General features: G+C 46.9%; 1 long non-coding RNA gene and 1 pseudogene across 1 annotated transcript; both read right to left on the bottom strand.

Moving 5' to 3' along the window:
- Nucleotides 1–6,566: 6,566 nt before the first annotated feature.
- LOC116876575 lies at nt 6,567–17,171 on the bottom strand. The gene is made up of 3 exons (XR_004384409.1): nt 17,086–17,171; nt 7,509–7,643; nt 6,567–6,594 (listed from the first exon to the last, which is right to left on the bottom strand). It is a non-coding gene; the product is annotated as an uncharacterized LOC116876575 (long non-coding RNA).
- LOC116876588 lies at nt 9,930–10,071 on the bottom strand (annotated as a pseudogene).
- Nucleotides 17,172–17,700: the final 529 nt, after the last annotated feature.

Here is a 17,700-nt window from a genome sequence, read left to right as displayed (position 1 = left end):
CGTCCAGCCCAGTCGGACTACCCCGCCAAGTGTCCCAGAACTCCTGCCTGTGCGAGGCTAAGAATCCAAAGCCTAGAGAGGTTTCCAGGCAACACCTGCATGCCCCTCCCTCACCCAACTCAGGGGAGCTCCCTCTTGCCTAAGCACACAGACATTTCCAGGCAACGCCTGCATGCCCCTCCCCCCCCCCCGCCCCCCCCCCCCCCCCCCCCGGTCGCGCGCCTCTGCTGGTCAGGTAGCCCCAAACAGCCAAGGCCCTCTGGCCACTGGTCTGGGTCCCCGTCCCCACAGCTCATCCCCACAAATTCCCACCCAGGCCTGGGCCCCTTGCCCTCCTTAGTGCCTGTCCTGGGTGGGCCCCTAGTGCATGATCCCACCAAACTGCGCCCTGGTGCCTGCCCCCAGAAAATGCACATGGCCCTCGACTTCCCCCTAAGTAGGATCACAGTACACAAAGTCCTGTGGCATGCTCTTTCCACGCAATAGTACCTTTTTCATTCAGGTGTAAATTACACGGTCACATACACCCATCCAGCTAGGAGACAGGATCCTCGGTGCACTTCACAGAGGTCTATATCCACGCAGAGGATGGCCCTCACTGGAGACTTTGGGTATTTCCAGCCTCCAGAGGCTCCAGAGTGCCCTGTCCCTCCTTGCCCCGTCAGTTCTGTGGGAACAGGTTGGCTTGTGACTTGGTTTGGCGATCACTGGCCCCGCCCACGCTGCACCTCTATCGCCTCCCGCAGCTGTGCGCCTAGACCAGGCAGGCAGTTGCGCAGAACGGTGGACGCGCCTGGTCCGCGGGTCCTCCGCCTGCACAGAGTGGCCCAGGTGTGCAGCGGCAGAGGCCCAATTCCACCCCCCCCCAAACCCGGGTGATATTAGTCCAGGGGACAGGGTTAGGAACCCTGCTGCCCACCCCATCGCCACGATGAAGAAGCAACTCTGCTGCCTAAAGCAGCTGGCCAACCAGACCCTGGCCTGTAAATGTACCCATTCGGGCCAGGATTGCTCCAGGTGAGGTCCGGGGCCGGAATGGGAGGGCTGGCGGCTCTCCTGGTGGCGTGCTCCTGTCCCCTGCCGCCACCACGCACCAGGCACAAGGGTTACTGGCCGGGACTGCGCCAAGCCACAGAGTGGAGGCCAGCTCGGGCTGGCACCAGAGTCCGGGAAGAGCCTCTTGGTGGATTGGCCTTTCCAAGATGCCCCCTGCCGGGGGGGTCGGGGAGGGGGTGTCCCCCACCCTCGGTCCTGGCCCCGACCTGCATCGCCCTGGGGGGGACTGCACCTGAGCCTTCCCCTACCCCCCATGCCAGGGTTTGCCCTGGGCGAAAACTCTGGGCACTGATGTACCTGAGGCCCCGTGGACGCCCTGCTCTGGGGGAGGTGTTCTCCACCTTTCCGGGGTGCCCTACCTCTGCAGATCCTCAGCCTCCAAGTGCCTAATGGCAGGAAAGAATGAAGGGGAGGTCCGGGCCCATAGGATCTGCCTCCGGAGTTGCTGGCATCCATGGAGGGACTGTAGAGGTGCCGCTGCCTCCAAACCCAGGCCTCTGGGAGGAAAGAACTGTGGAAATGCTTTGGGTCGACTTTTAGGGTTTTGTTTTGTTTTTTTAAGAGCTTTTTAAAAAAGCCTTTCTCCCTCTGGGTTTGGAAACAGATCCTCTCCAAGCTTCTTTGGTTTCTGCTTTAATGCCTGACAGGAAACATTATCCATTACGAAATGACAGCAGACACCAGGCTTTGTAGACCATCTGGCTATTGGAATACGAACCACTGGTGGTTTTGAGAGCTTCTGGAGGTGATGGTCATGTGCAGTTATCTGGGGCACAGCTTTTAAGGTCCTTAGGGCTGTTGGCTGTACTGGACCTACTGACTGTTTATTCTGGATGAGATATCAAAGTGTGAGTTTTCCACAGATTTTGCTTTTTTGTTTTTTCCCCAACACCTGGGTCAAATGGGGAGTGTGGTTTGGCCAAAGCACATGTGACAGTTCTGGTGTGTGTGTACCAAAATGCTTTTCCTTCCCCTCGTGTTTTCTAAACTTGCTACGGAGGGTTTGGGGTCCCTCCCCCATAACTTTTTGCTTAGTTGCTTTGTGTTTAACTTGGTTGTTACTCCACTCTATGATCTTAGTGTGCACTGATCCTGTTTCCAGAGTTGAAGCCCGTCCCTTAAAGCCTAGCAGTGCCTGCTTTGCCGACATTTGTAGGAAATGACAGAAAGAATGCCAAGCGGCAGGTAGACAGGGGAGTAGTCATCGAGTTTTGGAATGTAGGTGACGTTTGGTGGGGTGAGGTCCAGAGCCGATGACGAAAAAGAGTTCTTGAGACCTCTTTGGTGCAAAACGGTGGTTTTATTAAAGCACTGGGACAGAACCCGTGCACAGAAGGAGCGGCATCAGTGTTGTGCGGGGAACTGATACACCCTTGGAAGGTGGGGGAGGTAAGGAAAGGGAAGGGTTTCAAAAGAAGTTTCCTATGCTAAAGAAGACCTACAAGATACTGGAGACCTTGCCATTGTCAAGTGAGGTGGTTTGACCTTCTAGCAGGGAATGAACATGAAGATGGTTGGAACAGGCATTCTTTTTTTTCAAGGAGACTTGAGTTTTTTTAAAAACCCTTTGGACCGATCCAAAACACGTCCACTAAATCTTTCCTACCCTGTGCTATTTGCTGTCCTTACTACTGGCAGATAACCTTTTTCTTGGAAGGGGTACCTAAGTCTCAGTGTACCTGGACCAGAAATGAAAACGTCAGATTTATTCCTGATCAACCCAACTATATGACACGAAGGACAAAACCAACCTCGGGACCAATTTGAAAGGGTGTGGGGCCGAGAGGAGGCATTTCTCCAGTGGCTTCTGCCCCTACTGCGTACGTTCTGCCCCTGAATTCTGCTCCAGCTCCTTCCACCACACGATGGTCACTGAGGCACAGGCACCACCGACTGACGGACCACAAAGACCCCCCTGAGCAAGCACAAGGCTCTGGACAGAGAACAGGGAAGCAACCTGGACTTGCGGGACCCGCAGTCTGTTTGGTCCTGGTTCTGCCGCTAACCCGACCCGTCTCGTTTCCTGTGAGAGTAGTTATACCTGTTCTTGATCGTTAACAGAGCAGGTGAGGGATGAAATCAGGGAACAGCTAGGAAAGGCCTTTGTACGTATCACTATCACCCAGCCTTGCACATCTCTAAACTGTACTGAAGACGCTGTCACGCTGACGATAAAATCTTCGTGACTGTGAATTTGGCAGACACAGGGGTCCAGGGCTCACAGTCCCACGGGCAGGGTCTTCCACTCATGCAGAGGACACGTCGACAAGGGTTTTTGTCAGGATCCCTGTTGGTAACAGCAAAGGATGAGAAGTCAGGCACCCATCCTTCACCAGGGCCCTGGTGACATCAAGTACGTGGCTGACGGCGGCAGCAGGCATGAGTAGCTGGACACAGGGGTGGGAGACAGGCAGTCACTGCATCTCCTCCTAATATATTTTTAACATTTTGAACCAGGCGGGCACCTTCACAAATGAAACAATTTGGGAAAGAAGAGGGTGAATGTTCATTTACCTTTAATCTCCAGAAGGTGGTCTCCATCCCAGTCCCAAGACTTAGAATTTGACAATGACATTCTGTCCTCCGTAGAAATGCCTTTATCAGCTGACTGACGCCATAGACTCGAGCCAAATACCCTGAGAGAGAGACGCAGAGACAAGTTATCGCTCAGTGAGGTCGGAAAGCATCCCTGCAGAGCCCGCCCCAGGAGAAGAGCAAATGAGGATTCGGCTGCTCTTCTTTGGGGTCAGTGATTTTTCTGGGGACTCATGGGAGAAATCAGGACTTTCACATTCTCTTCTTTTTACCTTAAACCTGCTGGAACCAAAGTAAGTACAATCTGTTTAATGATTTAATGGTGGAAATAAAGATCGTAGAAATAAAAATGTCCCTTGGGGCACCTGGGTGGCTCAGTCAGTAAAGCATCCGCCTTTGGCTCAGGTCAGGATCTGCTCCCTGCTAGGCTGACAGCCTGCTTTTCCCTCTCCCTCTGGCTCTCCCACTCATGCTCTCCCTCTCCAATAAATAAATAAATGAAATCTTTAAAGATTACCATAAAATGTCCCATGATTGTACACAGGACAGACAAGTGTTTTACATCAAAACATCCGATCTTAATGTTCCTCTTTGAAATATGCTTTTTCGTGGCCAGGTACAAACTACTTAGGACTCAGCTAAACCTCAAAATGAGAGATCAAGAGGAAATAATATTTTGCGGTCAGAGTATGGGGCAGATAAATGTCCAAGCAAAATGAAATAAAATAAAATAAAATAAAGCCGTATTTCTTACCATGTTCCCTTCATCTCCATCCTGTGTGGGTCAAAGCCTCTATGCTTATAAACTGACCTCACAGACCGACTGCGGGAGAGGAAGGCACGAGGAAACATTGCCCCCAAAATGGACTTATTCAGCTCCAGGGTGGGGAGCTTGGGTAAAGGAGATGGCGAATAAAAGGGGTGAAAGGAAGATAAAATCTGTGTTCTACAGCCCTGTTGTTTAAAGCGCAACTATCTTAAGAACAAAACTTGAGCAGCATTTAGAAATGTACTGCAATGTGATATAGGAGTTCTGTGTCTATTGATTCTCCTAATAAATCATTTGAGCTTGTAGTTTACTGGTTTCTTGCATTTTATTTCTAGGAAATCATTTTATTGTATGTTATAGAATATCATCCACAACAGACTGGATGTTGAAACAAAAATTGAAAAGATGCTCACCACACCCTACTTGGGAAGCACTCTGGACATGCCAGCCCATGCCGAGGAAGAAGGCAGGCAGGCTGCTGACACGCTGCCTCGGGGCACCCAGGTCACCAGGGCTCCAAGGTGGGCCCCTGCCTCTGGTTAAGGAAGCTGCCTCAGGAGTCCCGGATGGAGGCTTCAGGCCTCTGAGGCAGGCCTGGCCCCATCTTCCTAAAGCCTGGGTTCACCCTCAGCTCAAAGGAAGGTCCATGTCCTTATTGTCACTTTAAACTTTCTTTGCATTTCTTACAGAATCTACCCAGAGGCTCTATCTTTTCGGCCAGGATTCCCTGCATGCCCAAGGACTTGGGGTCATTTGGCTAATTTCTCAATCTGATTGAGAATGAGTCACCCTCCCATCTCAAATCCTTTCACTGCCTTCCTTGATAGAAAGGCCTTGCAGAGCCTAATAGTGTTAGTATCACTTTAATACGGCCAAAAAGGTGACTCCTTACTTGCACAGTTCACTGTAAAAGACACTAGAAATGGTTCTTAAGCATATAAAAATGATCCTGAATTTCAGCCCCCAAATAAGAGGACTACAATAAAATAAATTTACTGTAAGATACCATTTTTCACATAACAGATGAACCACAATGACAAGGTCCCTGTGTTGGTGAGGATGTTGGGAAATGAGCACTTTCATATGCCACCGGCTAGAGTGAACACTGGAACTCTCTCTTTTGAAGAACGAACCCCTAAAACCTCAGGCCTCTGGGCTGATGAGGGGACGTTGGGAGGGAGGGAGTCACTTGCCTCTGTTAATTCTGGGGGCCTTCCTCTCCTTAGACAGTCTCATAAAATGCTGGATGGAAGGGTCATGCCAGTGGTTATGGCTTACTGCAGACCTAGAAGGGAAGAAAGGAGGCAGGTGAGGGGAGGTCAATAGGTTCTGGCCCAGTTCTCAGGAAGCAGGTCAAGGAGGACAATCAGCTACCTCCAAAGGTCAACTGGGGCACATGCCGTGCTCCATTGCAAAGCTCAGCAGACTCCGCCATCCATCTTGGTGCTCACGTACACGGCCCCTCATCGTCCCACCCCTTGCCGGCGGCAGTTTCTTCTCTTTATCTGCTCAGGTGCCTAACTCCCTTCCCAGGACCCTACAGAGCATAGCACCTCACCTCACACCTCACCTAGAAGACCTGCCACCATTTATTCCCTCAGCAAACTCACTGGCAAGAGCCAGTCAGACAACTCTGCTCAACCAAAAGTCCTGTGTCCATGGGAAAAGAGATCCAAGATTGTTTCCGAAAACTCACTTGAATGACTTCCTAAGCCTTTCCCCCAGCTCTGTGTTAGATACCAGTCCTTCCACATCCCTTAGGCAGGTCACAGTGGGAAAACCAGGAACCAATAACCATAATAGATACAACCTAGAAAATGGTGCAATAGCCTGAACTCTGGTCTACACAACCTGGAAAATGCTATGGTAGCCTAAACTCTCCCTGGTGTACGCTACAAGGAACCAAAGTTTTAGTGTCCTAAACCGGGAGCTGAAGCCCAAATTACCAGTGAAGGTCTTCTGCCAACTGGGAGGAACCAGCCTTAGGAAAACAGTTAGTAGCAGAAGGAGCCTGGATCTCTAAGGCCATTTGAAGCCATTTTGGCCTTTGCCCTTCAGTGGGTATCTTGGGAATTAACAAACATCTTTACCATTTAAACCAAATGGTATGCGTGGCCAGCTCTTGGTTTCAGCTCAGGTCCTGATCTCAGGGTCCTGGCATCCAGCCCGGCGTCGGACTTCATCTTGAGTGGGGAGTCTGCTTCAGGATTCTCTCTCCCTCTCTCCACAAATATCTGTTTAATGGGCACATGTATAAACTCGCTAAACTGTTTGACAGGTGAATTGTGTATTATAATATTTTTTTAAATGCTGTTATAAGTGAAAACCCAACCCTCCAAAAATTTTAGTAGAAGCTTTCCAGTGGGTTTAAAAGGCATCCCACGGTAGAGTCCTTGGAACCAAAGAAGCCTACTGAGGCCATGCTCCCAGAAAAGGAAAGAAGGTCCATTACCAAATCCCCCCTGACGCCTGGGTGGCATCTCATGCAGGATTATGTCAGAGGTGCCCGTGTGTCAAAAGCCACCAGAGGCGTCCCTCAAGACATCGCTACTGATCACCATTCTACCTTCCCGGGAAGGCATTCCTGCCGTAAAAGGCCCTGGAGGGGTGCCGGCGTCCCTCCTCTTCGCCATCGCATCCTAGGCTACAGATGGGTGCCTGGAGAATGGACTAGGATCTTGTGCCATCCTATACGCTAAAAGTTGTGTGGCTGCCCTGCCATTTTTAACCCATGGGAAACAGAAAACTGTTTGGCAAGGGGAAATGACCCAATTGCGTAGCTTTAAGTAGTTTGGAGAAGACACTGACGTGAACCAGGAAAGACTGAAATCCATCACGGTCTATGTGACATTCCAACACATGTGGTCCTTACAGCCCACTTCCCTAGGAAACGATCCCCGGCTGCATTTTAATTCAATCGGGTCCTGCTTCCCACCGGCTCCTAGTGGAGGTCCCATGGCTAGAAGTGGCTAGACCAGGGGTGTGGAGGGGATCACATTAGATCGATCAGGAAGAAACCTCACATGGGAGTCTTAAGATTGGCAGCTGTCCTTCCTGGTGACTTAGGTGGCTGTCCTGTGCCCAAGCAAGACAACTTTATGTAAGAAAAGGGATAAAGAAAGGGCATCAAGTTTCTGGGTCTTATTACCATTCTGGCCAGGGTACTAACTTCCAGCCAACAGTCAGACGTTTTCTTCCCTGTGGAGTAGCCACGGGCTGGAGGATTAAAGCCTGAGCAATCGACATGCAAGTGTTCCATTAAGACCATACTCCTTGAAAAGCCCTGAAGTGAGAGTAAAGGAAGAAGCGAGAAAGTACTCACCGATTTTGCACCAAAGCTCAGAGTCCAAATGTAAAGACACACAATCGGGTGTGAGTTAGTTGGGCTCCAAATGATGAACTTCTACAACATAGGTGAGGTTCGCTGGGATGAGGTCTGGAGCTGACAACCAAGAAAGAATTCCTGAGACCTCTCTGGTGCAAAATGGTGCTTTATTGAAGCACGGGGACAGGACCTGTGGGCAGGAAGAGATGCTGCCCCGGGTTGTCAGGAGTGGTCTATCATATACTTGTAAGGTGGGGAGGGGATTAGGGATGGTGTCAGTCTCTAAGGAATTTTGGAAGCAAGGTTTCTAGGACCTCGAGGGGCTAGCTATTGTTTGGGGAAAAGGTTATTCATTACCAGTAGTAAAATCTTTTAGTGAGACCCTTTACATGTCCATCAGTAGGCCATATGCTTGGGAGTGACTGTCAGCACTATCTTGGAGGTTTAGAGACAAAGTTTCCAAGGAACTGTTAAAGTACTTACAGGGCCCTGGTTAGGGGTTGGGGGTCGGTCAGGCTAGGACTGCCCTTTGCCCTTAGCAAAGCCTTAAGGTGGGGGTAGTTGAGTCTCTAGAGGAGAGTCACTCTGCCTGTTTTAAGGGCTTGTCAGGAGGTAAGGAAATTTAATCATTTTTCTGCTGCCTCTGTTTCCCACATCAGTATGATTTTTATTACAGTATGATAAAAAGAATGTACAATATCTCACTGCAATTTTATACTGATTACACATTGAAATGATAATATGATGGATATAACTGATTAAACAAACTAAATTTCTTAACAATGATTTCACCAAAGGACACCTGGGTGGCTCAGTTAATTAAGCTTGAGCTCAGGTCATGATCTCAGGGGCCTGGGATCAAATTCCACATTCAGCTCTTTGCTTACCAGGGAGCCTGCTTCTCATCTCTGCCTGCCCTGTCTCCTCTGCGTGCCCCTGCCCCCGGCTTGTGCACGGGTTCACGGGTTCTCGGGCACGAGAGAACGTCCTCTCTCTCTGACAAAAAATAAAATAGAATCGTTAAAAATAATCATTTCAGCTGCTTTTTACTTGCTCACTGTGGTTAATGAAGCTTAAAATTTCATGTGGCCTGCAATGTATATACTTACATTGGACAACACTGGGAAGTCAGAACATCATACAGGACATTTGTAATACCAAGAGCAAAAAACAGCTTTACATTTACAAACACAACATGTTTTAGAGGATAAATATACTCTCCAGTCTCAGCTAATAGCTATTTAAATGCTAACTTGGTGTAACCAATATAAACAAAACTTGACAATCTCAATGTAAATGTTCTTTAAATTTCAACATTCCAGAATTAGATTTTTGGAACTTATTATGAAGACTGCTTTACAAGCTACAGAAGTGATATCAACTCATCTAAACTGTAGAAATTATAGAGAAGCATACATACACACAAAAGAATCCAAAAGAATCCACCATGCTACTGCTCAGAATATTTTGATCACTCATTACTTCCAGGTAAATACACTAAATTAAGTGCTATGAAATATTAAAGTGGGGTCATGTTTTATCACTTTGAAACTTGTTTTATTCTAATACTGTGAACATTTCCTTTTATTATATATGCTTTCTAAAACTTCACATCTTATTTTGAAATAATTACAGATTCACAGGGTGTTGCAAAAACAGTATGACGTCCCATATAATTTGCACGCCATTTCCCAGACGGGGTTGCATCCTCTGGATTACAGTACATCAAAACCAAGAAACTGACATGGGGACGCATGTGTACCATTTTAGGTAACCTTATCACGTGCAGATTCAGGTAACAACCACCACAATCAAGATCAGATTTCATCAACACAAAACCTTCCCTCTCAGTACCCCTTTCCAGTCACAACCACCTACCCCCCCCAACCTCATCAGCCCTAACCCTTAGTGACTGCTCATCTAACTCTGTGATAACAAAAGCATGAGTGGCTGCCTACAGTGTGTGACCTGCACACATTGGCTTTTTTCACTCAGCATCATGCCCTTGAAATCCACACCAGCTGTCGTATGCATCCAGAGTTTGTTCCTTCTTAATTGCTGAGAAGTATTCCATCTGGGACGGATGTACCACTCAGCTACTGAAGGACATCTGGGTCATTTCCAGTTTTACCGTATGACAAGTAAAACTGGCATTTTTAAGAGCTGCAAAATATTTGTAAGTATTGCACAGTTTTGTATCAATTCCCTGACCTCTATGTAGGCTGTTTTGTTTGTTTGTTTTTAACTTGCAGCAAGAATTACTACCAAACTCCACTTTTTGGGCCACAGACCCTTGTGGCCTTAGCAAAAGACCTGCCCCTCATGAAGCATACTACCAACATTTAATGAGTTCATTGGCTATTTTTTGTTATAATAATGATGCGACAAATGTATTTACACAGAAAATGTATGTGCAGAGTACACTAACTCCTAGTGAAAATGCTGGGTCACAAGCTACAAATATTTTTAAAGGAATTGCTACCAACTGGCCTTCAGAAAATGTAAAGCAGCTTATCTTAGCCACCAAGGCTCTGTTACAATGTCCTCTTCTTCCTAGACACACTAACAATTTTGTAGTCTTTAAAATCTGACTTGCCAAAAATGTTGTTTTGTATTGGAGTAATAGAAGTTATCTATTTCTCAGGTTTCCTGACTTACTTTGTTGTTCTTTGATTAACTACCTATTCATATTCCTTGGCCAACATTCTATTGAAAGGTTAGTTTACTGACTATCAAACTTGTTCTAACATACGTTACAAAGAAATAGCCTTTAAAACTACATGTATCTGAAATCCAACACGCATATTAATAGCCCAAGACAATATCTGACTTTTCAATGTGGGAGATAAAAATTCAGTGGATATGTTCCCCAACTGATAAGTGCTCTTCTACTACACACAATTTACTTCTTCAGAAATCGCCTCTAATTCCAGCTCTAAGTTAAAAAACTGAATGTAGGGATGCCTGGTGGCTCAGGCACTTAAGCAACTGACTTAAAGCTCCAGTCATGATCCCAGGGTCCCGGGATCGAGTCCTGCATGGGGCTTCCCACTTAGCTGAGAGCATGCTTCTGCCTCTGCCTGCCGCTCTCCCTGATTTGCTTCCTCACTCTCCCCCACCTCCACCGAAAAATAAAATCTTTTAATAAATAAATAAATAAAAACATGAATGGAGAGCACTTCTCTTAAATTCCCTGTGCAATGCCAAGACATCAATTTTCTTTTTATTTTATTTATTTCACAGAGATCACAAGTAGGCAGAGAGAGAGAGAGAGAGGAGGAGGAAGCAGGCTTTCCGCTGAGCAGAGAGCCCAATGCAGGACTCGATCCCAGGACCCTGAGATCATGACCTGAGCCGAAAGCAGAGGCTTAACCACTGAGCCACCCAGGCGCTCTGAGACATCAATTTTCTGTAACATCAAAACTATCTCCAGTTTCATTTAGAAACATGGCTGGCTTCTCTTTCAAATTTAAGGTAATCTAACCAATAGTTCTCAAACAGTGCTCCCTAGACCAGCACTAGCAGCACTAACATCACCTAGTAACTTCTAAGAAATAAATGCAAAGTCACAGGCCCTACCCCAGACCTACTTCATAAAATAAAAAACCCCAGAAGGTGGTGGGTAGAGCCGGAAATCAAGCAATGTGTTTCAACAAGCATTCCAGGGGATTCCGATACATAGGAAAGTTGGAGCACCAAAACGTTAAACAAATTTAGTAGAAAAACATTAAATCTGGATTGCCTTATGTACTTATTCTTTTCGTGTAACTTCGGCAAAGTTAATCACTCCACAGATACTAAGAATCCAAAGACATATTTTCATTCTCCCCCAAAGTAAAACAAAACAAAACAAAAAACAAAAAGAAAACTGGAAACTGGATGTTAGCTTTATTTCCTACAAAAAGGAATCCCTAAAACTATGAAGTGATCGCAAACAATTTCCTTAGAGAAGAAAAACCCAAAATGAACCAGAGAAAACCAACAGGTCAGAATGGATGTCTTTCAAACCAGAGACTCAATTAGTTTTGTATCATACACTGCCTGATACCCCCATTCCTACACGGAACTACAACCTATAGCACTTTCAAAATTCAATGAACTAGCATATTAAACAGCACCTGGAAAACTATAATTACACAAGATCTGTGGTCCGGGGAATAAACAAATAAATTGGTCAAATAAAAATAATTCTGCATGGGCAGAATAAAAGTGACCTTTATGTTGTTTTGTCCCCTAATTTCTTCTAAGCATGTATTACCACCTTCACAACCAAAATAAAGGAGAATCGGGAATATATGGAATGATACAGGAAAATACCCTACGAACACGTCAGTTATTTTTAAATTTTACCAATGCGCTGAAAATCTCTCTCCTTCCTGGGATAAAAATTCACAAGAGGCTTGGGTAGTACCAGATAAACAGAGTTCCAACCTTCATGCTTATTAAAGTTTGAAATTCGAAGTGAACACATGGGTATTAACCCGGTTACAAATGGGTGTTACTACGGTAGCTACCTCCTATCCACCTGGGTAAGTGTCCCATTTCCCTCCAAGTAAGACATTCTGAGCAGGGAGCCCGACGTGGGGCTCAGTCCCAGGACCTCAGGATCATGACCTGAGCCCAAGGCAGATGCTTAACCAACTGAGCCACCCAGGCACCCCAAGACCACAGAACGGTTTGGTTTCGACTGAAGGTCGTTTTAAGCTGAATTTTTATTTCTTGAAACCTGGAATATTCTGGCAGACGTAGGATATTCAACAACTTTTACTTCTAGAAAAGAATGAACAGTGTATAAACCTTCTACCCTACATAGGAAATCTCATCTCTTCTCAGAAAGCAGTCATCACGTTGATTTTCTCCCTGACTAACCAACCACCAAGTACTCAATAGACTTGAAGATCCAATACAGGCTGATAAAATTGGCATCCTACATCCCCTTTAATTTCCTGCCCCCGCAAAAGCAACTTCATCTTAAAATGTATTGCGAATGCTCTTAATATGAAGTTTTAAGTAAGATTCTTTTTTTTTTTTTAACATATCCCTTCTACCAGTTTCTTCTCTCAACCAAAGGATCATTTAAATAGTTTTTCTAAAAAGAGAAAGGGAGGGAAAAGGAACATTATCTAATCCTATTGAAAAATTAAAATTTCACTTGTTTACCTTATGATTTCAACTATTCCTGATTTCTGACTAACACTGCAGTTGTCTTGCATTGTCTTTACTGACAATTCTTCTTTGACACGACAGCCAGTCACTGCATAGAACTGAACTTAAAGCTCAATACATGAAGTGAATGAGTCAAGACTCCAATTTAACAGAATTAATCCACAGTCCTCGACAGAATATACTCCATGTACAACTTCCAACTTATAGGTATATGAACACAGGAGTACTTACACGATGGACAGCATAACCCCTCCATCGATACCCAGCATGTTCTGTTCCCATTCTTTTTTTTTTTTTAAGATTTTATTTATTTATTTGTCAGAGAAGTAGAAAGAGAGAGAGAGAGCGCGCGCACAGGCAGAGTGGCAGGCAGAGGCAGAGGGAGAAGCAGGCTTCCTGCTGAGCAAGGAGCCTGATGTGGGACTCCATCCCAGGACACTGGGATCATGACCTGAGCCGGAGGCAGCTGCTTAACCAACTGGGCCACCCAGGCATCCCTCTGTTCCCATTCTTAAACTGCCTTTCGACGCCAGGTTACATGCACACCCATCTAGTTCCCCAAAACCGATTTTGCACATGACGGATCTCCTCTTCTTTAGCAGACTGTAAGACTTTCTGGGCCACTTCAATAACCAAATGGACAACCAAAAAGGATTAGGAATCATCAGAGTTCTTGTTCAGGTCAATGTGCTCATGCTCTGAAGCTCCAAACCACTCCAGGAAGTACTTTCAACACACTGCCTACAGCATCCAAGACTCAAGTTCTGGGTTTCATTTCCAGCCCATGGTGAGAAAAACAAAACGAAAGAAACAGGTGTATTACTTTCAAGGACACACTTCATAAAGACAACTTGCCCCTACACTAGTAACATTACACACATGGGATTCAAGCCCTGATATGAAAGCTTATTTATTACTTAAAACTTTTAAACGGATGGAACAGTTTTAAGGGAGATTCCAACTGAAACTCGTCTTCATCTATTCTATATACATTTACTGAACCCCTGTCAGCGCCAGGCACTGTACTACATGGTTCAGAAAAATAAAGATGTGAAAAGAGAGGTCCTGCCCTCAGGGGGCACCTGTGTGGCTCAAATCAGTTAAGGGTCAGAAGCTCATGATCTAAAGGTCATCAGATGGAGCCCCATGTGGGGCTCAGAGTCTCCATGAAGATGGCTTAAAACGTTCTCTCCCTCCCTCTCTCAAATTAAAATCATTAGGTTGTTTTGTTTTGTTTTGAAAAGATCCTACCCTCAAAAAAGGTAAAACGTAACAGGTGATCAAATAAAACTGCTGTTCAAGTGTTAAATGAGTTATACATGATTTGGAGGGTGCGGCAAGCAAATAAAAAAATACAATTCAAGTGTTACAAAGATGAGCTACACCTGAATGGAGTGACGAAAAGGCTTCCTGAGACATCTAGAGTCCAAATGGTAGTGAGGCAAGACACAGAAGTGAGGGAAAGCATTTCAGAGAAAATCCAGAGGAAGAGAGGAGGTGAAGGTATGGAAATGAGGTATCATGGTCCAAGGCCAGGACACAAGCAGTTTGGCAGGAAACACAGACCCCTATATGTGGACGGCAGATGGGGTTCGGTGGCAGTCGGCCTGCAGAAATCCTAAAGGAACACGAAAGGACTGAATCAGAAGCCCCTCGTGATGCTCAGCATTTGGACTTTATTTTAAAGGCAATGAGAACTGCCAGGTCATTTCAGTGGACCAAGCAGAGAGAGCTGGATTTGCCTGCCTCGGGCATGGACGCATAAGGCTGGCGATGGCTATTATACAGTAAATGGGAGTTACCAGCCTGTGGGGAGAAGTGGAAAGGTATGGGTGACCTCTGAAGTGAAAGAAGAGCTGAAAAAGGATGGAGGACGGAGCAAACAACTCACTTGTATCGGCCTGCCCAACCAACGACCTCAAAGAACCCTAAATCCCAGATTCAGTAAGGCCTTTCCCATGTACCCACACAGACCAACTATCTCTCCCAGGGACTCATTTATTCCAAGGGTGCGCCTCCCACTACTGAACACCTTTCTGTCTCACCTTTTCAACATCTGTTCGGTTCCCTGAAAGCAGGCATTTTCTATCTACTTCACCAATGACTTGAAATAGCAATGACTGATAGAACACTACAACTGAGGAGGCAAAAGCTTACTCCGTTTATGGGCTGCAAAAAAGTTCCACACACCAGGCTTGATCCTTACGCTACAGTTGAAAGAAGACACCTGTGTTCAAGGATGCAGGTAATAAAAAGATACCAAGGAGCTATCCTATGTCGAGAATGTCTAAGGGTCTACACGCAGAGCGGAGCTCTAAAATAGTCTGAGGATGAAACAGCAGCACTGGTAAACTCACAAGCACGCACACAAACACGGATGACTCTCCGTAAGGCAGGCCCAGGAGTGCATCGAACTGGAGGACTCCACTTACACCAAATTCAGAAACATGCGCAACAGCTCCCCAGCAATGGAAGTCAAGAACCGTGGCAGAAGTGACCGTCAAGAGGGTGATCATAGACTCTGGGGTCCTGGGTGCAAGTCACAGGGTGTGTTCCCCTTGTGAAGGTTCCTCGAGCCTTTGGCCTAGGATCTGTGCACTTCTCTGTATATATGCTGCGGTTCAAAAAGTTCACTTAAAGGGGTGCTTGGGTGGCTCAGTGCGTTAAGCATCCAACTCCTGACTCGGGCTCAGGTCATGATCTCAGGGTCCTGGGATGGAGCCCTCAGTCTGGCTTCTGGCTCAGTGCAGAGTGTACCTGACATTCTCTCTCTGTCCCTCTGCCCTGCCCTGCCCCCACAGAGACTCTCTCAAAGAAACAAATATCTTTAAGAGAATAAATAAGCCTTAAAAACAAACTAACAAACACAAAACCCCCTTCCCTTAAAAAGAAGAAGGGAACTTCCCCATGGGGAGGAAGACGCCACAACCAAAAAGGCCCAGGTGACAGAGCCACAGAGAAACTGAGAGCCAAAAGACTACAGCATGTTTCAGTTCAGACTGCAAAGGAGACATTCAGGGATCCACTATTACCCGAAGTTCTAGCGAACTGATTTAGTGCTGACAACTTCCTCACCCAACTGCCGTTTACCGAAATAGTTTTTTGTTTTTTGTTTTTTGGTTTTTGTTTTTTTGTCAGAAAGAGAGAGAGAAAGCACACAAGCAGGCAGAGAGGCAGGCAGAGGTGGAGAGAGAAGCAGGCTCCCTGCTGAGCAGGGAGCCCGATGCGGGACTCGATTCCAGGACCCTGGGATCATGACCTGAGCTGAAAGCAGCGGCTTAACCCACTGAGCCACCCTGGCGTCCCTACCAAAAGAGTTTTTATTCATCTTGGAATTTCTTCAGCATTGACTGAAGCACAGGATGAACGGACGTCACTCAAACCTCCCATCCCAGCAACTAACAGGATACACTGACAAGTTAGCTGTCCTGGCCTCAGAAAGTGGCAGTCAACTAAGGAAAAGCAGACCAGCCTCTACACAAAGGTTTCAACTTTACATTATCCCCAGCCCAATGAGCTAAACGGCAAAGCCTACAGTAATCACCTACAGAAGTAACTATCCCTTGCCCCAAAGAAAGGAGATTGTGTGCTGCCCAAAAAGACAAATGTGTACCTTAACGCTGTCTAGAAAGACACCCATCACCCCACTGCAGAAGATAATCAGAAAGCAAACACACACAAACTGACAGCTCAGCTTTCCAAAAAAATACACTTTCTTTATCCAACCCCAACGTTTATCTTCAAACACAAGAAAGGAACAGACATTTGCCGCTCAAGACAGGAAAAGCACAACAACCAGCCTAACTGTACCTCCACCACCAAATCGCTCAGAGAAGAAAACAGTAATTCAGGACAGGCAAATTAAAAACATTCTACACAGGGTCAAAAGAAAACGTCTCAACTCCTACAATCCACAGCAAAATCACTGCTTCCTCTCTTTGTGAGCCCATCCATACCAATAACCCAACAGACACAAGTGTCAAAACCAATCCAGCCCCTTAGAAATGAGACGAAAACTTGGACAAATGCCCTCCCTTAAGTCATGCGGTGAATAGGACCGCTTTGCACCCAACACGAAATACGCACAACCAAAACCACACATCAACCACCCCCAAATGCAAAAAAGCCATCCTCAACAAGTTGGAAAGAGGGCCTCAAGGAGAGCCCTCCACCCCCTCCCACACCTTAAGCAACAAAAGTCCTTCCACCAAAGCTAACCCAGATCTTCAAGTACCTGGTGGAGGTGCCTTCCCTCACATCGCAGAGGCTGCACTTCAAGGCTTCAGCGCAGCTTCTGAAGGTGCAGACGCTGGAACCCCAAAAGCCTTCCTCTGAGGCAGGTTCACTGGTTTCTGGCCTTCTGAGTGAGGAGTGGGGGAAAGGGGAGGGAAGAGACAGAGATCGGGTTAAAAAGCGGGGAGAAACAGCAAAACACAGGCACTGGTGAGCCCTTGCAATTTCCCAGGCATCCAGGGCTGGAACCTTGGCTCCGGCGACCACCCACCCACCCTTTCCAGGGACCGAAACAGGGACCGGGGAGTGCACCGGACGCCTCCACCGGCACCACGCAACCTCTGGGCCCGGACCGCGCTGCCTCGCACAGGCGGCGGAGATGGCGGCGGCCCTAGAGAGGCCGCGGCGGGCGCGGGGAGCGGGCGGACTTGTGGACTGCAGCGTGGGGCTGGGGGCGCCGGCAGGGGAGCCGCTGGCCAGATCTGGAGGAGGCGCACAGAGGCGGCCCGAGGCCAGTGGCGGGGAGTGGGCCGGCTCCTTCCCTCTCCCCTCCCAGGTTGGCGACCTCCCTCCCTCCCCACCTGGTTACATCTCCCTTCGCCTGCCACAGCGATGG

This window comes from Lontra canadensis, unplaced genomic scaffold (assembly GCF_010015895.1).
Source record: "Lontra canadensis isolate GAN:19392208 unplaced genomic scaffold, GSC_riverotter_1.0 scaffold45, whole genome shotgun sequence".
Taxonomy (NCBI): domain Eukaryota; kingdom Metazoa; phylum Chordata; class Mammalia; order Carnivora; family Mustelidae; genus Lontra; species Lontra canadensis.
The sequence above is the reverse complement of the archived record's forward strand: the minus strand, read 5'-3'. Positions and strand labels throughout refer to the sequence as shown.